Source organism: Phyllobates terribilis, unplaced genomic scaffold, assembly GCF_046119375.1.
Source record: "Phyllobates terribilis strain yellow unplaced genomic scaffold, ASM4611937v1 Scaffold_4__5_contigs__length_816908805, whole genome shotgun sequence".
In the NCBI taxonomy this organism is placed as follows: Eukaryota; Metazoa; Chordata; class Amphibia; order Anura; family Dendrobatidae; genus Phyllobates; species Phyllobates terribilis.
Genome location: NW_027362764.1, coordinates 139,549,058 through 139,570,704, shown reverse-complemented (window position 1 = coordinate 139,570,704; position 21,647 = coordinate 139,549,058). Strand labels below are relative to the sequence as shown.

At 46.6% G+C, this 21,647-nt stretch overlaps 1 protein-coding gene across 2 annotated transcripts in view; it reads left to right on the top strand.

Moving 5' to 3' along the window:
* LOC141265120 (ATP-binding cassette sub-family B member 5-like) overlaps positions 1–21,647 on the top strand; it is a 1,140,380-nt gene that overhangs the window by 102,426 nt on the left and 1,016,307 nt on the right. The window lies entirely within an intron of this gene.

The following is a 21,647-nucleotide window of genomic DNA, read 5'->3' as shown; positions in this document are numbered from 1 at the left end:
CATCTGCAAATAGAATTTAAAGCTAATATACTGTATTAAAAAAGGAAGAACAGCTTTTTGGGAATCACAATAATGGCTTCTTGATGCAAAAAATATAGACTTCATCATAGTCCCACTCTTTGCTGTAGACATTTTTCTCATGCTAATAAGTAGATGTCGCTGTGCTGATATTTTAGTGCCAGCCTGCTAATAAGATGCACAGAAAATATATGATACCGTTGTGCCTATCACAAAATAGCAATACAGTTAAAATATGGAATTGTATAAGCCAAAAAGCATGATGGTATGTACAAACCATAATAATAATAGCATGGGCACTCCCAATTAAATTAAACCTACAAATAAAATGAAGCGAATGAGCCCCATAGAAAATTAGTAATGATTTAGAATCAAACTTTATTAAATATCAAAAATATATAAAAAGGAGGTCAGAAAAATCCTTCCTCAGTAGAACATAGACAATAAAATATTAGGTCATGTGTGAGGACACAAATATCCCGAAAGACAACCAGTTTAGTCCACAATAAATGGGCATGAAGGTAAGTAACCCTAAATACGATCTAAATCTTTGCAAAATGGAATGAGGGCACAATAGAAAGCACTAGAGTGGCAATTGGCAATAGGTGCCAATAGATGGCACTAGAGTGAAAGAGAGAAGAGTCTCTATAAAGCATGCACAAAATCCTTTCGTATAGGGAACCAGTCAGGAGTATACTGACAATACCTGCAAAGGAAATGGTCACTAAACAAAGCAACTTCATGACTTACCCATATTAGGTTTGGGACTGGTGTTGCTCTGAAACCCAGACGCACGTTTCACGTGAGTTCGTTGTGACAATGTGTGTAAGGGAGAATGTTTAAATAACCCGGCTCACAGGTGTTCAATTTACTCACCACAGTCATAGCGCATGTGTGATGATATCCCTGCCGTCAGCCACGTCACGTCCGGCCTAATTCCGGTGATAGTGTGGGTGGGAGAAGATGTTCCCGTGACGTCAGTGCCCAGCGCTACTGCCATATGGATGCCATCCATAACGTGGGCAGAGTGGTGACACACCACACATCTGCAAGTGGCAGAGGCCATTTGCTTTAAGGGCATAACTAAGGGTAAATATTTTATGTTCACAAATGCAATCATGAAGGTAAGTAAATGAATCCTAAAACAGAAACGGGGAAAAGGAAAGAAAAGCCTAGAGAGACCTACTAGCCTAGAATACTAATGGATAAGTATATATGTATCCAAAATATGTGTATAGCTGTAACCACAATAAATGGTACCTACTAATAGCAAACTCTTACTAATATATACAAATTGGCATCACGTATGTGCCTATATTACCCTAAGTAAAAATTACTAGAATACTTATACAGCAAATAACAAATACATATATATATATGGATATACACAACATTCCAGCTATAAAGGCGATTTATCATGCGTGATACATATGTATGTCGCCACGGTTGAAGATCCAAGAAGATTGTCCTAGAAAACGACAGAATTCTGGAGGTCCCATGATGAGCTGAATGAAAAAAGCTGGTGTCCCAGATGAATCACACTACTAGAAGACAATAAAACACACAATTAAATTCCAAAGAGAGAAAACGGTACCTTATATAAATGGGATAAAACTGAGTTTCTCACTGAGGCCATGTGGGGTCACTGTGCCCAGAGTGACGATCCACTGACACTCAAGCTGCGCCAAAACACGCTTATAATCTCCACCTCTATTACCAAGGTTTACCTTGTCTATAGCTTTAATTTTAAGATCATTAGAATTGCAATTATGGCGCAGTCTAAAATGGCATGGGATGGTTTTCAAGGTTGTAGTGTCTTCCACATCCCTTGCTGCCCTGATGTCCCTAATGTGTTCCCTTGCACAGTTTCGGTACTCCCTGGATGTGAGCCCCACAAAGCTAAGGTTACAGGTACAAGTAGCCAGATAGATCACATATGTGGTACTGCAAGAGATGTAACTCGTAATTGTGAGTTGACTACAAGGAGAGGGAAGAGTCTGAGGGATGTACGGGTAAAAAGACACTATGTGGTCATTCCCTCCACCTTATTTGGAGCTGGGAGGCAGAGGTGGGGCTATTACCCATGTGTGTCATGCGTAGCATGCAATAACATTGTACGTGCAACCACCTTTACATCTGCAGATGGTGACAGAAGCTTCACAATTACGAGTTACATCTCTTGCAGAATCAATGTGATCTATCTGGCTACATGTAACTGTAACCCTTTAATAACCAATAGACGTCTTTTTACTGACCTGCGATATATAAGACTAGCTTTCTACAACAGGTGACTATCCTGTAGCTGTCAGCTGTACACTATAGCTGACAACTTGCTGCATCAGCCACGATCAGTTCTGGCACTGACCATGGCCGTTTAACCCCTTAGATTCTGCTGTTAATAGTGACTACAGAATCTAAATAGTTAACAGAGTGTGGGGGCTTCCTCTTTAACCTTATCGGCACCCTGAGATCTTGATTGTGTGGTCCTGATCTTTGCCTTGGCAGTTCATGGCCAAATAACGACCTTAGAGTCTGCTGGCTCTACCGGCTTGTTCAGAAGTTATCAAAATTTAGGTGGTAAAAAAAAAACTAGTTTCCATTACTTCCTGAAAAGAACCAGAAGGGTTAATGAACTACCTGAAAGCAATTTTGAATATGTTGAGGGGTGCGGTTTTTAAAATGGTATGACTTTTGGGTGGTTTCCAACATATAGGATCCCCAAAGTCACTTCAAAACTGAACAGGTCCCTATAAAAATAAGTTTTATAAATTTCCTTGGAAAAATGAAAAATTACTTCTACATTTTTAAACAAAATAAAACATTTTACAAATGATGCTGATATAAGGCAGACATGAGGGAAATCTTATTTATTAATGTTTTGTGTGGTATGAGTATATGGATTAACCCCTTCCCGACCCGTGTCACACCGTTTGTGACATGGAAAACAATTCGTTCCCGACCCATGTCACAGCGTCTGTGACATGGAGGGAAAGAGCCCCTGCAGCGCCTGCGAGCGGGGTCACTCAGGTGTCACAGTTGCTGATGCAACTAGACAACCTGAAGTTGACCCCAGGGGGGGTGGATTAACCCCCCCGTGCCTGGGACCCCTCCGATTGGTAGTTTCATTTTCACTTTTAGTGAAACTGCCAATTGGAATGAATGAAACATTTCACCAATGAAAATTGGTGAAATATTTCAATCTGGGCATAGCCTGATGCTTACAGCATCAGCCATTGGCTGGGGGGAGTGTCACCTCTGTCCCCCCCCCCCAGATCTGATTGGGGCTAGTGTCCATGTGACGCTAGCCCTCCAATCAGATGTGGAGGAGGAAATTTAAATGGCTAACCAAATTCCTCAGCTTCTATCCTGTCCATGGATGCTGAGGAGATTGGTTAGCCGCCGCCGACGTCGACCCCAGACCCGCCAGCGACCCGCCAGAGACCCGCCAGCAACCCCCGCCAGAGACCCGCCAGCAACCCTTGCCGCCAGCGATCCCCGCTTCCTGCGATCCGCTGCCGCCCGCGATCCCCTGCCGCCCCACATTGCTGCCGCCGGTAATTGTTTCTCCCCTTGTCTCACTCCAGCCCCCACTTAGCCCCCGACCCCCCCCCTCCATCCCCTAACACCCCCCACCCCTCCACCCCAGCCCAATTTCCTACCGCTCCCTCCGCTCTCTCCCACGTCTTCATCCACCGGCTGCTGCTCTCCTTCTGACAGCCTGTGGTCTCCTGCGCCTGTGATCACAACACCATCCCCCAGTCCCAGGGATCACAACACCATCCCCCAGTCCCAGGGATCTCACCCCCCCCAGGGATCTCACCCCCCCCCAGGGATCTCACCCCCCCAGTGATCTCACCCCCCCCAGTGATCTCACCCCCCCCAGTGATCCACCCCCCAGTGATCTCACCCCCCCAGTGATCTCACCCCCCCCAGTGATCACCAGCCCCCCCCCGCCATCCGAGTGATCACCCCCCCTGCTGCCTGCCGGCTCCTACCCCCCTTTCTGCCCAGTGATCACTGCTGGCTCTTCCATCTCCTCTCCTCAACCCCCTCCTGCGCCCCGTACGCCTGAGCGCGCCCCCTCCTGCGCCCCGTACGCCTGAGCGCGCCCCTTCCTGCGCCCCGTGCGCCTGACTGCGCCCCCTCCTGCGCCCCGTGCGCCTGACTGCGCCCCCTCCTGCGCCCCGTGCGCCTGACTGCGCCCCCTCCTGCGCCCCGTGCGCCTGACTGCGCCCCCTCCTGCGCCCCGTGCGCCTGACTGCGCCCCCTCCTGCTCCCCGTGCGCCTGACTGCGCCCCCTCCTGCGCCCCGTGCGCCTGACTGCGCCCCCTCCTGCGCCCCGTGCGCCTGACTGCGCCCCCTCCTGCGCCCCGTGCGCCCCCTCCTGCGCCCCTTGCGCCTGACTGCGTCCCCTCCTGCGCCTGACTGCGCCCCCTCCTGTGCCCCGTGCGCCTGACTGCGCCCCGTGCGCCTGACTGCGCCCCCTCCTGCGCCTGACTGCGCCCCCTCCTGTGCCCTGTGCGCCTGACCGTGCCCCCTCCTGTGCCCCGTGCGCCTGACCGTGCCCCCTCCTGCGCCCCGTGCGCCTGACCGCCCCCACACGTGATTTACACCAAGCACTCACACATACACACGTACACTCATACTAATAATAAAGTTTAGATTTTTTTTTTCCCCACAGCACACAAAATGTCCCGCCCGTCCCGCCCTAGGGCGTACTCAGCTGAGGAGACATATTCATTTATTGCCTCCGAAGCTGATAGTGAGGGAGAGGACCCCACGTTCCTCTATTCCTCTCATTCTTCCTCCTCCAGTGACACCGAGCCGGCACCAAGACGACGTCAGAGGTCAAGGCATCGTCCGGAGGCCGTGGAAGAAGACCCACAGCCATCTGTAAGTAACCCTCAACCTGGTGCTAGTCACGCCCAACCTAGCACCAGTGCCCCGGTGTGGACCCCCGTCCCTGAAAATTACGCTCCGCGGATTCCTGATTTCCTTCCCCAATCAGGAATCCAGTTTGAGACCGCAAACCTCAGGGAAATAGACTTTTTCAAAGTCTATTTCTCTGAGGCCATTGTCAGTCTCATGGTGGAGCAGACTAACATTTACGCCCAACAATTTTTGTCTGCAAACCCAAATTCAATGTTTTCTACTTGGAGTCCCGTTGACTCAGTAGAAATGTTAAAATATTGGGGACTGGTACTTCACATGGGGATTGTGAAGAAACCAGAAATCCGTCAATACTGGAGTACCGATATTTTATATCAAACTCCAGTGTTCGGAATGATGATGACCCGCAAAAGATTTGAGGTCATTCACAAATTTTTACATTTCAGGGATAACACGGACAGCCTTCCCCGCGATGACCCGAATTTTGACAGACTGTTCAAAATTCGTCCGGTCATAGAACACTTCAGCAAGAAGTTTGCTGAAGTGTACGTTCCCCAAAGGGAAATTTCTGTGGATGAATCCCTCATCCACTTCAAAGGGAGGCTTCAATTCCGACAATGCCTGCCCAGTAAGAGGGCCAGGTACGGAATAAAGCTCTACAAGCTGTGCGAGAGTACCTCAGGGTACACTCACAGCTTTAGAGTTTACGAAGGAAAGGATTCGAGGATTCAGCCCCCAGAATGTCCACCTGCTCTGAAGGTAAGTGGGAAAATAGTGTGGGATTTGATCCGCCCACTGCTTGATAAAGGTTACCATCTATACGTTGATAACTTTTATACAAGCATTCCCCTATTTCAGTCCCTCTCTGCCATAGCTACCGCCGCTTGCGGTACTGTGCGCAGAACCCAGAGGGGTCTCCCTTTGACGCTAATTGAGCAGGTTTTCCCAAAGGGTGAGAGCCGAGCTCAATGTAGCGGCAACATGGTTGTGGTGAAGTACAAAGACAAAAGGGACGTCTTTTTCTTGACCACAATCCATGGTCCCGGCACCACGGCCACCAACGTTAGAGGTACCCCAGCACCGGTCCGCAAACCGGACTGTGCCCTGGGGTACAACAAGCACATGGGGGGAGTTGATCTTTCTGATCAAGTCCTCCAGCCCTACAGTGCGATGAGGAAGGCGAAAGTCTGGTATAAAAAACTGGCCGTGCACATCGTTCAAATGGCACTGTATAACGCATACGTGCTGTCACGATGTGCAGGCCAGACCACCAACACCTTCCTCAACTTCCAGGAGGCGGTGATAAAGGCCCTGATTTTTAGAAGCGAAGAAGAAGCGGGCCCCAGCACCCCTGGAACTCGAGTCTCCCGTGTGGTACCAGGGCAACATTTTCCTGGTGAGGTCACGGTAAGAAAAAGGTGCCGGGTCTGCCATAAAAGGGGGATAAGAAAGGTCACCCGTTTCCAATGTGAAACGTGTCCTGATAAACCGGGACTGTGTTTGAATGAATGTTTCAAAATTCATCACATGTCCCCGGACTAAACACATCCTGACCTTCCCTACAGAACTCACCCACACTAGCATGACATACAAAACATCACGCACACACACAACAACCTCACGTACACTACAACACACACCAACCTATGTCAGGTTGGTGTGTGTGTTGTAGTGTATGTGAGGTTGTTTGTGTGTGTGTGTGTGTGGTGTATACACCACACCACACACCAAACTCACATACACTACATCTAGATAAGTTCCCTGGGGGGTCTAGTTTCCAAAATAGGGTCACTTGTGGGGGAGCTTCAATGTTTACACAGGGGCTCTCCAAACGCGACATGGTTCCAATTTGTTAGCGGACACCATGTCGTGTTTGGACAGCCCCTGTGTGCCGAAACATTGGAGCTCCCCCACAAGTGACCCCATTTTGGAAACTAGAACCCCCAAGGCACCTATCTAGATGCATAGTGAGCACTTGGAACCCCCAAGTGCTTCACAAATTGATTCGTAAAAATGAAAAAGTATTTTTTTTCCACTTTTTCATTTTTACGAATCAATTTGAGAAAGCACCTGGGGGTTCCAACTGCTCACTATGCATCTAGATAGGTGCCTTGGGGGATCTAGTTTCCAAAATGGGGTCACTTATGGGGGAGCTCCAATGTTTACACACACAGGGGCTCTCCAAACGCAACATGGTTCCAATTTGTTAGCGGACACCATGTCGTGTTTGGACAGCCCCTGTGTGCCGAAACATTGGAGTTCCCCCACAAGTGACCCCATTTTGGAAACTAGACCCCCCAAGGCACCTATCTAGATGCATTGTGAGCACTTGGAACCCCCAGGTGCTACACAAATTAATCCGTAAAAATGAAAAAGTATTTTTTTTTCCACTTTTTCATTTTTACGAATCAATTTGTGAAGCACCTGGGGGTTCCAAGTGCTCACTATGCATCTAGATAGGTGCCTTGGGGGGTCTAGTTTCCAAAATGGGGTCACTTATGGGGGAGCTCCAATGTTTAGGCACACAGGAGCTCTTTAAACGCAACATGGTGTACGCTAACAATTTCGGCTCAAATTGTTAGCGGACACCATGTTGCGTTTGGAGAGGCCCTGTGTGCCTAAACATTGGAGCTCCCCCACAAGTGACCCCATTTTGGAAACTAGACCCCCCAAGGCACCTATCTAGTTGCATAGTGAACACTTGGAACCCCCAGGTGCTTCACAAATTAATCCGTAAAAATTAAAAATATTTTTTTTTTTACAAAAAATTTCTTTTAGCCTAGTTTTTTTAATTTTCACATAGGTAACAGGATAAAATGCATCCTAAAATTTGTTGGGCAATTTCTCCTGAGTACACCGATACCTCATATGTGGTCATAAACCACTGTTTGGGCGCATGGCAGGGCTTAGAAGGGAAATTTGAGCCAATTTGACTTTTGGAGCTAATTTTCCAATCAAAAAGTGAAATGACGCTCCTTCCCTTCTGAGCCCTGTCGTGTGCCCAAACAGTGGTTTATGACCACATATGAGGTATTGGTTTACTCAGGAGAAAATGCCCAACAAATTTTAGGATGCAATTTACCCTGTTACCCATGTGAAAATTAAAAAATTTAGGCTAGAAAAAAAATTTTGTTAGAAAAATTAAAATGTTCATTTTTTTCTTCCATGTTGCTTTAGTTCCTGTGATGCACCTGAAGGGTTAATAATCTTCATGAATGTAGTTTTGAGTAGCTTGAGGGGTGCAGTTTTTGGAATGGTGTCACTTTTGGGTGTTTTCTGTCATGTACACCCCTCAAAGGGACTTCAAATGTGATGTGGTCACTAAAAAAAATGGCTTTGCAAATTTTGCTGGAAAAAAGAAAATTTGCTGATGAACTTTGAACCCTTCTAACTTCCTACCAAAAATTTTTTTTTTTTCCAAAATTGTGCTGATGTAAAGTAGACATGTGGGAAATGTTATTTATTAACTATGTTGTGTCACATCACTCTCTAGTTTAGCAGAATAAAAATTCAAAATTTGAAAATTGCAAAATTTTCAAAATTTTTCCCATATTTTTGATTTTTTCACAAATAAACGCAAATATTATCAACCTAAATTTAATACTATCATGAAGCCCAATATGTCACGAAAAAACAGTCTCAGAATCGCTAGGATCCGTTGAAGTGTTCCAGAGTTTTTACTTCGTAAAGGGACACTGGTCAGAATTGACAAAAATGCCAAGGTCTTTAGGGTCAAAATAGGCTGGGTCCTGAAGGGGTTAAAGGGATAATCATTCAAAGTTTGAAAATTGCAATTTTTAAAACATTTTTGTCAAATTTCTGATATTTTTATAAATAATGCAAAACATATCAACCTAAATTTACAATTATTATAAAGTATCATGTGTCACAGAAAAACAATCTCAAAATCAATGGGATATGTTGAAGCATTCCAGAGTTATTACTACATAAAGTGACACTGGTCAGGTTTCAAAAATTTGGTCCAGTCACTAAAGGGGTAACCTAAGTTATGTGGGGCTCAAATCGAGGGAGTTCTGAATCCGTGCAAGGGAACACATTAGAGACATCAGGGCAGCAAAGGATATGGAAGACACATCCAAAATATCCAATCAAGGACTGCACGGATCTTCTCCGGATCCATCCGAAAACCTGAAGATGACAACAAGTACCCCAAAAACTGAACCTCCTGAATGGCGAAAACACATTTTTCTAGTTTGGCATATAGTTTGTTATCCCTTAATATCTGGAGCAGCTGTTTAACATGCTCCCGATGTGTCGCAAAATCAGGTGAGTAAACCAAAATATCGTCCAGATAGACCACCACAAACCTCCCCATCAAATGATGGAAAGTATCATTTATGAAATGCTGGAACACCGCAAGTGCATTGGTCAAACCGAAAGACATAGCCAGACTCTTAAAATGCCCTTCAGGGGTATTGAACACTATTTTCCATTCATCCCCCTCTCTGATTCTAACCAGATGGTAGGCTTCCCTTAAATTCAACTTGTAGAATACCTTAGCTCCTACAATCTTGCTGAACAAATCTGGAATCAGAGGAAGAGGGTATGGGTCTCGGATGGTAATTTGACTTAATTCCCAGAAATCTAAACAGGGACATAGACCACCATCCTTTTTCTTCACGATGTACAACCCTGCCGCCACAAGCGAAGATGAGGGCCTAATGTGTCCCTTCTAGAGATGAGCGGTGTTCGCCTCGAACTGTTCGCCAATCTCAAATTCGAGCTGTTTTGGGCGGTGTTCGAGCCATTCGACGAACCCGAACGAGTTGCAAAAAATCCAGCTGTTCGAGATTATGTTTGATAACTGTTCGTGCACCAAAATCGTAACTGGATTTTTTCACAGTAATACTGTTAATCAATGTTAATAGACAGTTTCAGTGTAGAGTGGGCGGGGGGGGGGCAGGGGATGGATCTCTGCAGAAATAATGCCGATCTCCAGTTTTTTTTTTCTTTCCCGCATTTACAGTGGGGAGGTGCAGTCTGTCAGCCTATCAGTAGCGCACACACGCAGCGTAGTGCTTTTTTTTCACACAAGCAAGGGCATGTGTCATTGGCTGTGTATGTCACATGTCCTTGCCCTTTAAGACCCAGCCATTTTCCCCGTCGCCACCATTTTCTCACTGCTGCAGCTGAGTGTTAGACGGCACCGCTGCTGCTGTGGGCGTTATACTTTGTAACTGTGTGAATTGCAAGCGAATTTGCTCTTAAATAGACAGATAGGTTTAGGGAGTAGGGACTAGTTGGAATTGCAGCCCTTTTGAAGGCTAGGTTACAGCAGTTCCTAGCACTTCTTGCCAGGCAGGTCTGTGGCAGTGCTGTGCAAGTGTTTTTCACAGCATTTGGCTAAATCTAGCTAAGCCAATCCTTTTGGGCCTCTAGCAGTGTGTGTTAGTCAGTGGAGTAGCCTATCTGTGTTGCAAGCTACACCACCTGTGTATCTAATACCAATTTTTTACTGCACCTAGCCCAGTAAATACTTTTGGGCCTGTAGCAGTGTCTGTTACTCATTGTAGTAGCCCATCTGTACCAAGCTACACTACCTTTGTATTCAATTACAATTTTTTACTGCATCTAGCCCAGTAAATACTTTTGAGCCTGTAGCAGTGTCTGTTACGCATTGTAGTAGCCCATCTGTACCAAGCTACACCACCTTTGTATTTAATAACAATTTTTTACTGCATCTAGCCCAGTAAATACTTTTGGGCCTGTAGCAGTGTCTGTTACTCATTGTAGTAGCCCATCTGTACCAAGCTACACCACCTTTGTATTTAATAACAATTTTTTACTGCATCTAGCCAAGTAAAACCTTTTGGGCAAAGTAGCAGTGTCTGGTAGTCAGTGGAGTAGCCCATCTGTAGCAAGCTACACCACCTTTGTATTTAATAACAATTTTTTACTGCATCTAGCCCAGTAAATACTTTTGGACCTGTAGCAGTGTTGGTTACTCATTGTAGTAGCCCATCTGTACCAAGCTACACCACCTGTGTATTTATTAACAATTTTTTACTGCATCTAGCCCAGTAAATACTTTTGGGCCTGTAGCAGTGTCTGTTACTCATTGTAGTAGCCCATCTGTACCAAGCTACACCACCTTTGTATTTAATAACAATTTTTTACTGCATCTAGCCCAGTAAATACTTTTAGGCCTGTAGCAGTGTCTGTTACTCATTGTAGTAGCCCATCTGTACCAAGCTACATGACCTTTGTATTTAATAACAATTTTTTACTGCATCTAGCCCAGTAAATCCTTTTGGACCTGTAGCAGTGTCTGTTACGCATTGTAGTAGCCCATCTGTACCAAGCTATACCACCTTTGTATTTAATAACAATTTTTTACTGCATCTAGCCCAGTAAATACTTTTGGGCCTGTAGCAGTGTCTGTTACGCATTGTAGTAGCCCATCTGTACCAAGCTACACCACCTTTGTATTTAATAACAAATTTTTACTGCATCTAGCCAAGTAAAACCTTTTGGGCTTAGTAGCAGTGTCTGGTAGTAAGTGGAGTAGCCCATCTGTACCAAGCTACACCACCTTTGTATTTAATAACAATTTTTTACTGCATCTAGCCCAGTAAATACTTTTGGGCCTGTAGCAGTTTCTGTTACTCATTGTAGTAGCCCATCTTTACCAAGCTACACCACCTTTGTATTTAATAACAATTTTTTACTGCATCTAGCCAAGTAAAACCTTTTGGGCCTGTAGCAGTGTCTGTTACTCATTGTAGTAGCCCATCTGTACAAAGCTACACCACCTTTGTATTTAATAACAATTTTTTACTGCATCTAGCCAAGTAAAACCTTTTGGGCCTGTAACAGTGTCTGTTACTCATTGGAGTAGCCCATCTGTACGGATATGCAGCGATACTAAATAACCAATGTTGCCCAAGCTTATGGCCTCCGTATTGGGCAGAACAAGTGCTGACATAAAAACAGACACTCCTGGAACTCTTCCCAATAGTTGTAGCAATAGAAATATGGGGCGCGCGCATGGCTAACAAAAATATACGCTTCATAACAAAAAACACCAGCCTAGCGCACTGCATTAATAAGATGGCATCATCGTCTCTCCCAGTGCTAGGCCTACTATGCCGGCTAGAATTCCTGTGCCTAAAACACAATGTATAGGTCCGCGCTAGCCACGATGCTGAGGGCTATAACGCTGCTGCTAACGCTTTATCACAATTCAATTGGCAGATTTTCACAGAGCTCCTCCCCAACGCCCACCCATCGGGCAACAGTTGCCCATCCTCCCTATGGGATCTAGTGGCGAATAGTTGATGCCATTAATCAGAGCGTCAGTTGCCCCGTCGACGTGGCAAGCGTACGGTAAGGCATGGGAAGAGTGGACACGACTAGTAGCAGGCAGACGGGTTGACCAATGTGAACAAGCCAGATTACAAGTCACCATAGAATTTCTCCACCAGTTAATGATGAGGGGCATATCAGGGGCATCAGCGCAGCGGTGTCTGACCGGAGTAGCATTTCACTTCCAACTACTGAATTGGGGAGATGTGACAAAGAGATTCATCATCAGACAATCCATAAAAGGGTGGAAAAGGGGTCAGCCAAGTCAGGAGTGTAGACATCCCTTCCCGTGTCACTAAAACTGATTTCTCACATCATATCCCTAACACCATTAACGTGATACTCACAATTTGAAGCAACACTACTGTCTACTGCATTTGCGATTGCCTTCTTCGAGGCACTATGCATAAGCGAATTAGTCCCTCAATCCAAAATTACCACCAGTGGAGGCTTATTACATTTCTTCCTATCACACATTGATGGAACGCCATTATCAAGATACCAGTTCCAAGCTATATTTAATAAATGCCTAACATCGGCAGGGAACCACCCCAAAGATTACGGGACACACTCATTCCGCATAGGCGCGGCCACGGAAGCAGCAAGAGCAGGACTGTCAGAAACGGAAGTTCAGAGGATAGGGAGATGGCGATCCACGTGTTTGGCGAGATACATAAGACCGGACTTGTTATCCTAACGTGGTTTGTTTCTTTTACAGGTGACGCTAAGCCAACAGTGTGGGTGATAGGCCACTCGTATATATATTGGGCAGAAAAAAAGGGCGAAGGTCCGCCCAGGCAGGAGGAAATTAGAGTTTCATAACACATATTTCAACTGGAGAGGTATTAGAGGCCTGCAATGGCCACAGGTACTAATGGAGGTAATCAAGGTAGGGAGAGAGGCAAGAGGTCCGGTCATCTTAGTTTTACAGGCCGGGGGAAACGACCTAGGTCATCACAAGAGCGCATAACTAATGGCAATAATGAAAATAGACACTGAGCGCTTCAGAGAATTTTTCACAAAACTAGCTATAGTATGGTCAGAGATTGTGTCGATAGCGGTATGGCAAGGTGCACGAGACTCCACGGCCATCGAACGGACAAGGCGGGTAATAAATATTCGGATGGCAAAATTTAGAAGAGACAGAGGCGGTGTAGTGATACGACACCGACAACTGGAAGGAGATAAAGGAGGCCTCATACGGCCCGACGGTGTTCACTTAATGGATATTGGACTGGACATATTCCTGTCAGGACTCCAGGACGGAGTGGAACAAGCGTTAAGAGTGATGGATGGGGGTCAGAGTCCTGCATAAGAGTACGCAGGATCCTCTGTGGCCTGGAAATAGAAAGGACATGTTGCAGAGTTACACTTGTTGGCCAACTTGCTGGTGTGGAGACACAGGGCATGCTCCAACAAGCTGAATTATTTTAGAAATAAAATGCCTTTCGAATGGAATGAGTATAAAGAGTTAATAAAGCTGTGACCGATCCTCACCCATCCAGTTCTAAGAGTTACATTATTGTATTGTCAAGGAAAGGGGGGCGGTAGGGGGGCTGAGCGTCTGGTTTTGGTTGGGGGTCCCCACAGTCTGCCTAGGCTACATGCAGTTAAAAATTCTTATTAGATACACAGGCGGTGTAGCTTGCTACAGAGCTGGGCTACTACGCTGACTAGCAGACACTGAAGCTTTGGAGCAGACCTCTGAGTAAACAGCTCTTCAGACTCAACCATCTGTGTTACCCCAAGCCATAGTGTATGTAGTTTCTTACGGTTAAAAGTGGGGGGGGGCGACCCAACCCACCTGAAATTGACGATGCCAACGTCACGTAAAACACAGCAAGGGGACTCCAAAAAGAGTCTCCATTTTTTCCAAAAATTGTGGCACAGACACCACTTAAGTGACATCAATTGCCCCAGAGTTGCTTAAAACGGTTGGTGAGGTGATTTTACCAAATCCTCAAGCATTTAGTCTCCCCAGGATGACACAGGGGTAGAAAATTCCTTGCAGATCCATGATTTGTTCATCTTTATGAACGTGAGTCTGTCTACATTCTCAGTGGACAGCAGCGTGCGCTTATCTGTCAGCACACCACCAGCAGCGCTGAACACACGTTCAGAGAGAACACTGGCTGCAGGGCATGACAAGATCTCCAAGGCGTGAGTGGCGAGCTCCGGACATTTTTCCAGATTAGAAGCCCAAAATGAGCAAGGGTCCAGTGACACAGTCATGGCTTTGATGTTCACTTGGAGATACTTCTGTACCATCCTCTCTAGGCGTTGACTATGTGTCAGACTTCTTGTCTCCTGTGGCCTTGCAAAGGATGGTCTAAAAAAGTGGTGAAACGATTCCACAAAATTGCTGTTACCACCAGATACTGTGTTACTGTTACGGTTTGAGTGATGAAGACAGAGTTGACTGTCCCACGGTTGGTAAGTTAGAACTGTGAGATTCACTACGTGCACCACTGGTGTTTTGTGGAAAAGCATATGTAAGATTCTGCAACAGCCTCTGCTGATACTCCTGCATGCGTGAATCCCTTTCTATGGCAGGAATTATTTTGGCAAATTTACTTTTGTACTGGGGATCTAAAAGTGTGGCAACCCAGTAGTCGAGATTACTTCGAATTCTGACAATCCGAGGGTCTTGTTGCAGGTAGTGCAGCAAGAAGGCACTCATGTGTCTTGCGCATCCAGGAGGACCAAGTCCTTGTTGTGTTGGTAGCAAGTTAAGAATCATGCTTCCTTCCTCTGCCCTCTCACCTCAACCTCGCACAACAGAAATGTGATCAAGGTCTCCCTCATCTGATGAGTCTTCCATGCCCATCGACGGTTCGTCCTCCACTTCTTCCTCGGCTCCTGCACCTTCCTCAACAATTTGGCTGCTACCATGCGCCCTGGTTAATCCCTCTCCCCCACCCTCCCATGCCTGCCGCCTTGGTGCTGCCGACTTTCTGGACCTTGGAGATGTTATCCCTTCCGCATACTCCTCTACTTCCTCCACCTCCTCTTATCCCACCACCTTACTCCGAATTCTGTTTAACATGTGCTCCAGCATGTAAATCACCGGAATAGTCATGCTGATAATGGCATCGTCAGCACTAAACATCTTCGTCGCCATTTCAAAACTGTGCAGAAGGGTGCATAGGTCCCTGATCTGAGAGCACTCCTGCAGCGTGATTTGCCCCACCTCTGGATCTGTTTGGCCCAGGCTATACGTCAGAACGTATTGCACCAGGGCTTGTCGGTGCTGCCACATGTGCAGAGTTGAATTCCACCGTGTCGGCACATCGCATTTCAGCCGGTGAACTGGCAGGCCCAACGACATCTGTAGAGATGTAAGTCGTTGAGCTGCAGGATGCGAACGGCGGATGTGAGCACACAGCGACCGTGCCCTCTGCAGAAAGCCATCTAGTCCGGGATAGTTGGCTAAAAATTGCTGGACAACCAGGTTCAACACGTGAGCCATACAAGGCACGTGTGTGACATTGCCCCAGCGAAGGGCCGCACCCAGGTTTGCAGCATTTTCGCACACGGCCTTCCCTGGTTGCAGGTCCAGTGGAGTCAACCATTCATGAAACTGGGTCTCCAGAGCTGACCACAACTCCTCAGCTGAGTGACTCACATTTCCCAGACATTTCAAAGTAAACACCGCCTGATGCCTTTGAGCCCTGCTGCCAGCATAGTAAGGAGGTGTACAGGATTCCTTCTGCGCAGTTAGAAAGCGGGTGGCATTACCTGACAGGCTTTGGGTGCAGGTGGAGGACCGAGAGGAGGTTGAGGAGGCAGAAGCAGTGGAGGAACTTATAAATAAAGAGGATTGACGCACAACTCGTGGGGACGGCAAGACTTGGACAGCAGCCCCTTGTCCTGCTGTCACCATAGTTACCCAGTGCCCAGTCAGTGACATGTAACGCCCCTGTCCATGCCCACTCGTCCAAGTGTCTGTGGTGAAATGCACCCTGACACACACAGAGTTTCTCAAAGAAGCAGTGATGTTGTGTGCGACATGCTGGTGTAGCGCAGGCACACCTTTCTTTGAGAAGTAGTGCCGACTGGGCATCTGGTACTGGGGCACTGCGACGGACATGAGGTCTCAAAAATCCTCTGTGTCCACCAGGCGGAAAGGCAGCATTTCTGTTTCCAACAGCTTGCAGATGGTCAAATTCAACCTCTTAGCTTTGTCATGGCTAGGAGGAAATGGTCTTTTACTTGTCCACATCTGAGGGACCGAGGGCTGGCTGTTGTGATTAGACGGGGTTGAGTAGGGTGTCCCCGGCAAACTGCCGGTCTGTGAGGAAGATGCAGGCGGAAAAGTTAGGTTGCCTTTATCCAAAGGTGGTGCTCTCGGTGTTGGAGAGCGCTCAACACCAGATGGTGTTTCCACTTCCAAATGAAATGATGACCTGCCAATCACACTGGCTGTTGCGGGTAAAGAGGTGGCAGGTCTGCGTCCAAAAACATGTGTGATTGCTGTCCCCCCAGTCACAGAGGATGAAGAAGCCGTGGATGCACAAGATGGGGCAGACGGTGGTTGGCCCGGCCGCTAGGCCGCATTGTAGCACAGTGAGCTTCCCACTGCTACTTATGCTTCATTTCCATGTGACGGTTCATGCATGAAGTACTCAAACTATGGATTTTTTGGCCTCTACTCAGCTTTTGGTGACAAATATTACAGATAACACGAGTTGGGTCATCCTTATCGATCTGAAAAAATGCCAAGGCTATGCAAGGCTTAGAGCCCATGCAACCTGAAGAGCCACCACGACTTGTGGTCAGAGGAAGAGTTGTGTTTGAGGATGCAGTTGTTGACGTGCTTCCAGTACTCCGTCTCTGTCCAGGAAGGCGCAACCTAACCTCGTCGTCAATAGCATCCTCCTCAACCTCCTCTGCTGACCTCATCGACTGGCTGACTGTGGGTTGACAGTAAGTGGGATCTCCAACCTCGTCATCATCACCCTGTGTGTTCTCACACCCGTCGTCCTCAGAGCCAACCTCTTCCTGCCCTGACCGAAAAGTCAAGTTGTCGCTCCAATCAGGTATTTTAGTCTCATCATCGTCTTCATCATTGTCTCCACCAACAGGAGTTCCAGTTTGGGAACGAGGGTCTACATTATGCTGAGAACCTTCTTCATCTGGTCCTGGATCCGACTCATAAAGATTCTGGGCATCAGAGCAGATCATTTCCTCGTCTGCATTAACAGAGGCTCTGGAGCAGACCTCCGTTTCTCTGGCTATAGTATGAGTAAACAGCTGTGCAGACTCAACCATCTGTGTTACCCCATACTCAGACGGGCAGCTGTAGACTTGGGAGCTGTGAGGAAGCAAGTGCGATTGGGGTGACACCTCTGAGGACTGGAGTATTTGTGATGTTGAAGTTGAGGTGGAGGAGAGCCCACTTGAAGGAGCACTTGATATCCATTGAAGCACCTGCTGTTTTTGTGCCTCATCTGGATTTTGTAGCGATGGACATGTCCGTAAGAAAGGGATCGTATCACATTGTCCACGAAAAGAAGTAGACATCTTAGTTTGGCTGGAAGATGGTCTTTCTTCTGCAGATGTTACCCCCCCCCCACCGCGGGGGGGCTCGACCCACCAGCGGACAGGCACCAGTATTGGGAGAAGGGGGCTGGCCGTCAGGGTCCACCACGGCTCTGGCACAAACCCGGCGACACGGAGGTCGCACGGGCAGGAAAGGACTGGCCGTGTCGGCTTTGCACTTCAGCGTAGTCCTTCTGCCCGCTCGCGCCTGTAACCTCAAAGGGATGCGCAAGCGGCTTTTCTTCCCAGGGCTGTTCCCCGCCCAGCAGGAAGCTGGGGGAGCTCAGGTCGGCCTTCCACTGTACTCCCTTACCTCCCTCGCCCTCTTTCCTTCTTCCGTTCTCCATCTAACCCCTCGGCTCTGTGGTGTCCGCTCTCTCCTTCTCACAGGTGGACTACCGCGTGTATTCACACTGTGGTGAATCTTTTGGGCCCAGGCTTAAGAAGTTGTCGAGGTAATGGATAATATGTGCCCCCTTAGAAACATCCATTACAACCCATTCGAGGAAGCAATTAAACGCCTCAAATAGTGAGCAGGATCTGGACCACCCCATGGGCAAACAGCGATCTATATAGTATTCTCCTTCCCAGAAGCGGCCCAATAGGTGGACACTATTCGAAGGCACAGGTAGTAAGTAACCGGAACGCCGCATCAATGTCTGTTTTGGCCATTAGGGTGACCCTTCCCAACTTCTTGATCCGCCTGATTGCCTTGTCAAAGGATGTACAGTATATACTACTGTACTTGGTTCCGCGTCGATGTTGTCGTTTTCTGACCTGCCCCTTGGATATGACAAATGGTGGATTAGTCCGAATGTATTGGGTTCCGTTTTTGGCACAACTCACAACGGGGATACCACTACGTCTTGTAAGGAAAGTGTTCTGAATGGAACCGCCATTCTACCTAAAGTTATTTCTTTTTTTAATTTTCTTGTCATGACGTTTGGGTGTTGGTAGGCTGATTTTAGATTTTTAACTCTGGCCTTCCTTGATTTTAGAAGGGCATGACATGCCTATATCTGTGTCTCCTCCACCTCTTTTCTTTTCGCATGACTATATGTACTTGTCACTTTTCCATGTGTTAGTTGTGTCTTCTGAGCAGTTTGTCAGCTTTTGGACATCTTTGAAGGTGTTTTCTATGTGTTTCTATGTGTTTTTGTTTGCCTGCCATTGGTTTTAACCGTGTTCGACCGGTGTTCAACCAAGCAAACCGAACCCGAACACTACGGGGGTGGCTCAACTCTAGTCCCTTCTCCAGACTTAATGCAATGAAATCCTTCATGGCTTGTCTCTCAGGGCCAGAAAGATTATACAGTCTGGACTTCGGTAGTTTAGCGCCAAGTGTCAGGTTAATAGGACAGTCATATGCACAATGAGGAGGCGAATCCTGACACGCCTTCTCAGAAAAAACGTCAGCAAAACCAGACAGAAAAGCAGGTAATATTTCTGTAGAGACAGTAGTAAGGGAAATATCTAAACAGTTTTCATGGCAGTAATCTCCCCATTCAATAATCTCCCCAGTTTGCCAATCCACCAACGGATTATGTTTCACCAGCCACGGAAGACCCAAAACAATTGGGGTGGTAAGACTGTCCAGGACATAGCAAGGGATTATTTCACAATGAACCAACCCTACCCTCAGTTTTACATTATGTACAATCTGAGTTAATGCTTTCTGAGGCTCCAAGTTAATGGCGAAGATGGGAATAGATTTAGCTAAAGTACAGCAAACAAGACCATGAGTTTTCACAAACTCAGCATCAACCATGCTGACTCCGGCTCCACTGTCAACAAACACAGAAAATTTCTCGGTTATGCTCTCTAGCATCACCTCTGCAGTCAGGACAAATTAGATACTCCATATTGGCGACAAATGCACTCCTTGCTTATCCAACTCCAGACTACAAAGAGTTAATCAAGTCTCCTTTTGCTTAGGAATTGAAGGACATGTCCCATTAAAATGTCCCTTTTTCACACAAAAAAAACATACGCCTTTTTTCTTGCAAATCTCCGGTGAACTGTATAATGCAGAGGTACTCCCTAACTGCATGGGTTCCTCCACCTCCCCTAGTACTGGTTCACCGGCAGACCGCTCCCCCCGCATGGCTACATAACCCCGACAACAAGGCCCTGGAGAAGGTGGTCTCACCCGTTTATCCCGAAGGCATCTATCAAGACATATAGCCAACAACATGGCAACCTCCAAGGACCCTCTCAAGACCCTTACAAAATTGGCTTCTAAGAGTTGAGTCATTCCATTTAGAATCCATTGCCCATCTACGGAATTCATAACTGTTAGTCTCCAATGACCGATTCCCCTGCTGAAGGCGACGTAGCCTAGACTCAGCCAAGGTGACACGGTCAGTGTCATCATAGATGAGGGCCAGAGGAAAACCCCTCTACAGACTGAAGACAAACCGAATCCTGCGGTAAAGAAAAAGCCTATGATTGTGGATCTACTTGCAAGAGTGAGATCACAATTCCTACTCGTGGCTCCTCACTTGCGGAGGCGTAAGGACGAAGTTTAAAATACAGTTTATAGGCCTACTTCAAACAAAAAACTTGTCTCTACCTCCTGAAAATCTGAATGGGAGGGCAACCTTGGGTTCAGGCTGGACAGGCCTACCTGCAGAGACCCCCACATTAGAGACTTGTAGCCGCTGATGCTGTTGCTGGACCTCACTGCGGGGGTCATTCACCTCCAAAGATAAACAGCACAGCTCCCCTGCGAGCTCTGCAACTGAACCCATACCAAGAGAGAAGGGGAAAAAAATAAAAAACACACCCAAAAAACCACACAATTAAACCCAAGTGTCAGTTTTTGTTTTTTTTTCCTAAATGTTCAGGGCAGGTGATAATGTCATGCAAGGTGTGGAAAAGACTAAGTGCAACACAAAGGGAAGAGGGGAAGGGAGACCAAACTCTGGGGAAAGAGGGAAGTGGAGACCTCCTAGGCTGATCTGATATTACCCTGTCTCCCCTACCATCCCTATATTGGTTCTTCACCAATCACCGCACAGGAACCTACCCCTCTATTTCCCTAGCACTTGGCCCTGGATAGGGAAGGGGGGGATAAGCACTAGTCGATCCCCACTGACAACTAAAGACAACAAGGTAGACAGACACGGGGGAAAAATAACTTAGCTTGAGCCAAGTTCAGAGAGATAACACACACATCCCCTTAGCACCAGAGAGGAAGTAAACAGACTGCCCTCGCTCCAAGCTTTCATAAGGAAACATGTGAATTTCACCGGTACCGCCCTGCAGAAAAGTGAAACTATTTAAACACCCAGGCAAGGGTGTCAATTAGAGCAGGAGGGAGGTAGCTGCAGGGTCCTAGAGTGAAACAGCTAAGAAGGTGTCTGTAATGCCAAACAAAGAGATCTTCTGCAACCAACTGCACATCTGACACACACAGGACACACAGCTCCATTTAATTTGTACGACATCAATATGCTATGACTAGACAACTTCTTTAAGCAAAAAATATAAATCTTAGTAGGCATACATTAGTGATACAATTTCCACCAATTTCTTCTTTAAATAATAACTGTGTCAGATCGATGGTGACATACCTTCTCCTGCTTAATTCCTATTCATCTTCATGCCTCCATGAAAAAATTTGCAAAGGTATGGTGTATGTCAAACTGTGTATAACTTTTACTACAGAGGAAAACTGAAACAAAGGCAATAAAAAATGTATTCTTCATTACAAAGTTTTTCTGGCCTTGCTTTTTGGCTAAGTTATTCAGAAACTACAATGAAAGGAATGAGAACCATGATGTCCCTTTTTTTTTCAAAATAAATGTGGGCAATTAATGACAATACGCGGAATTTGGAACTGTCTCGCTAAAGTTTGTTTTTTATGGGAT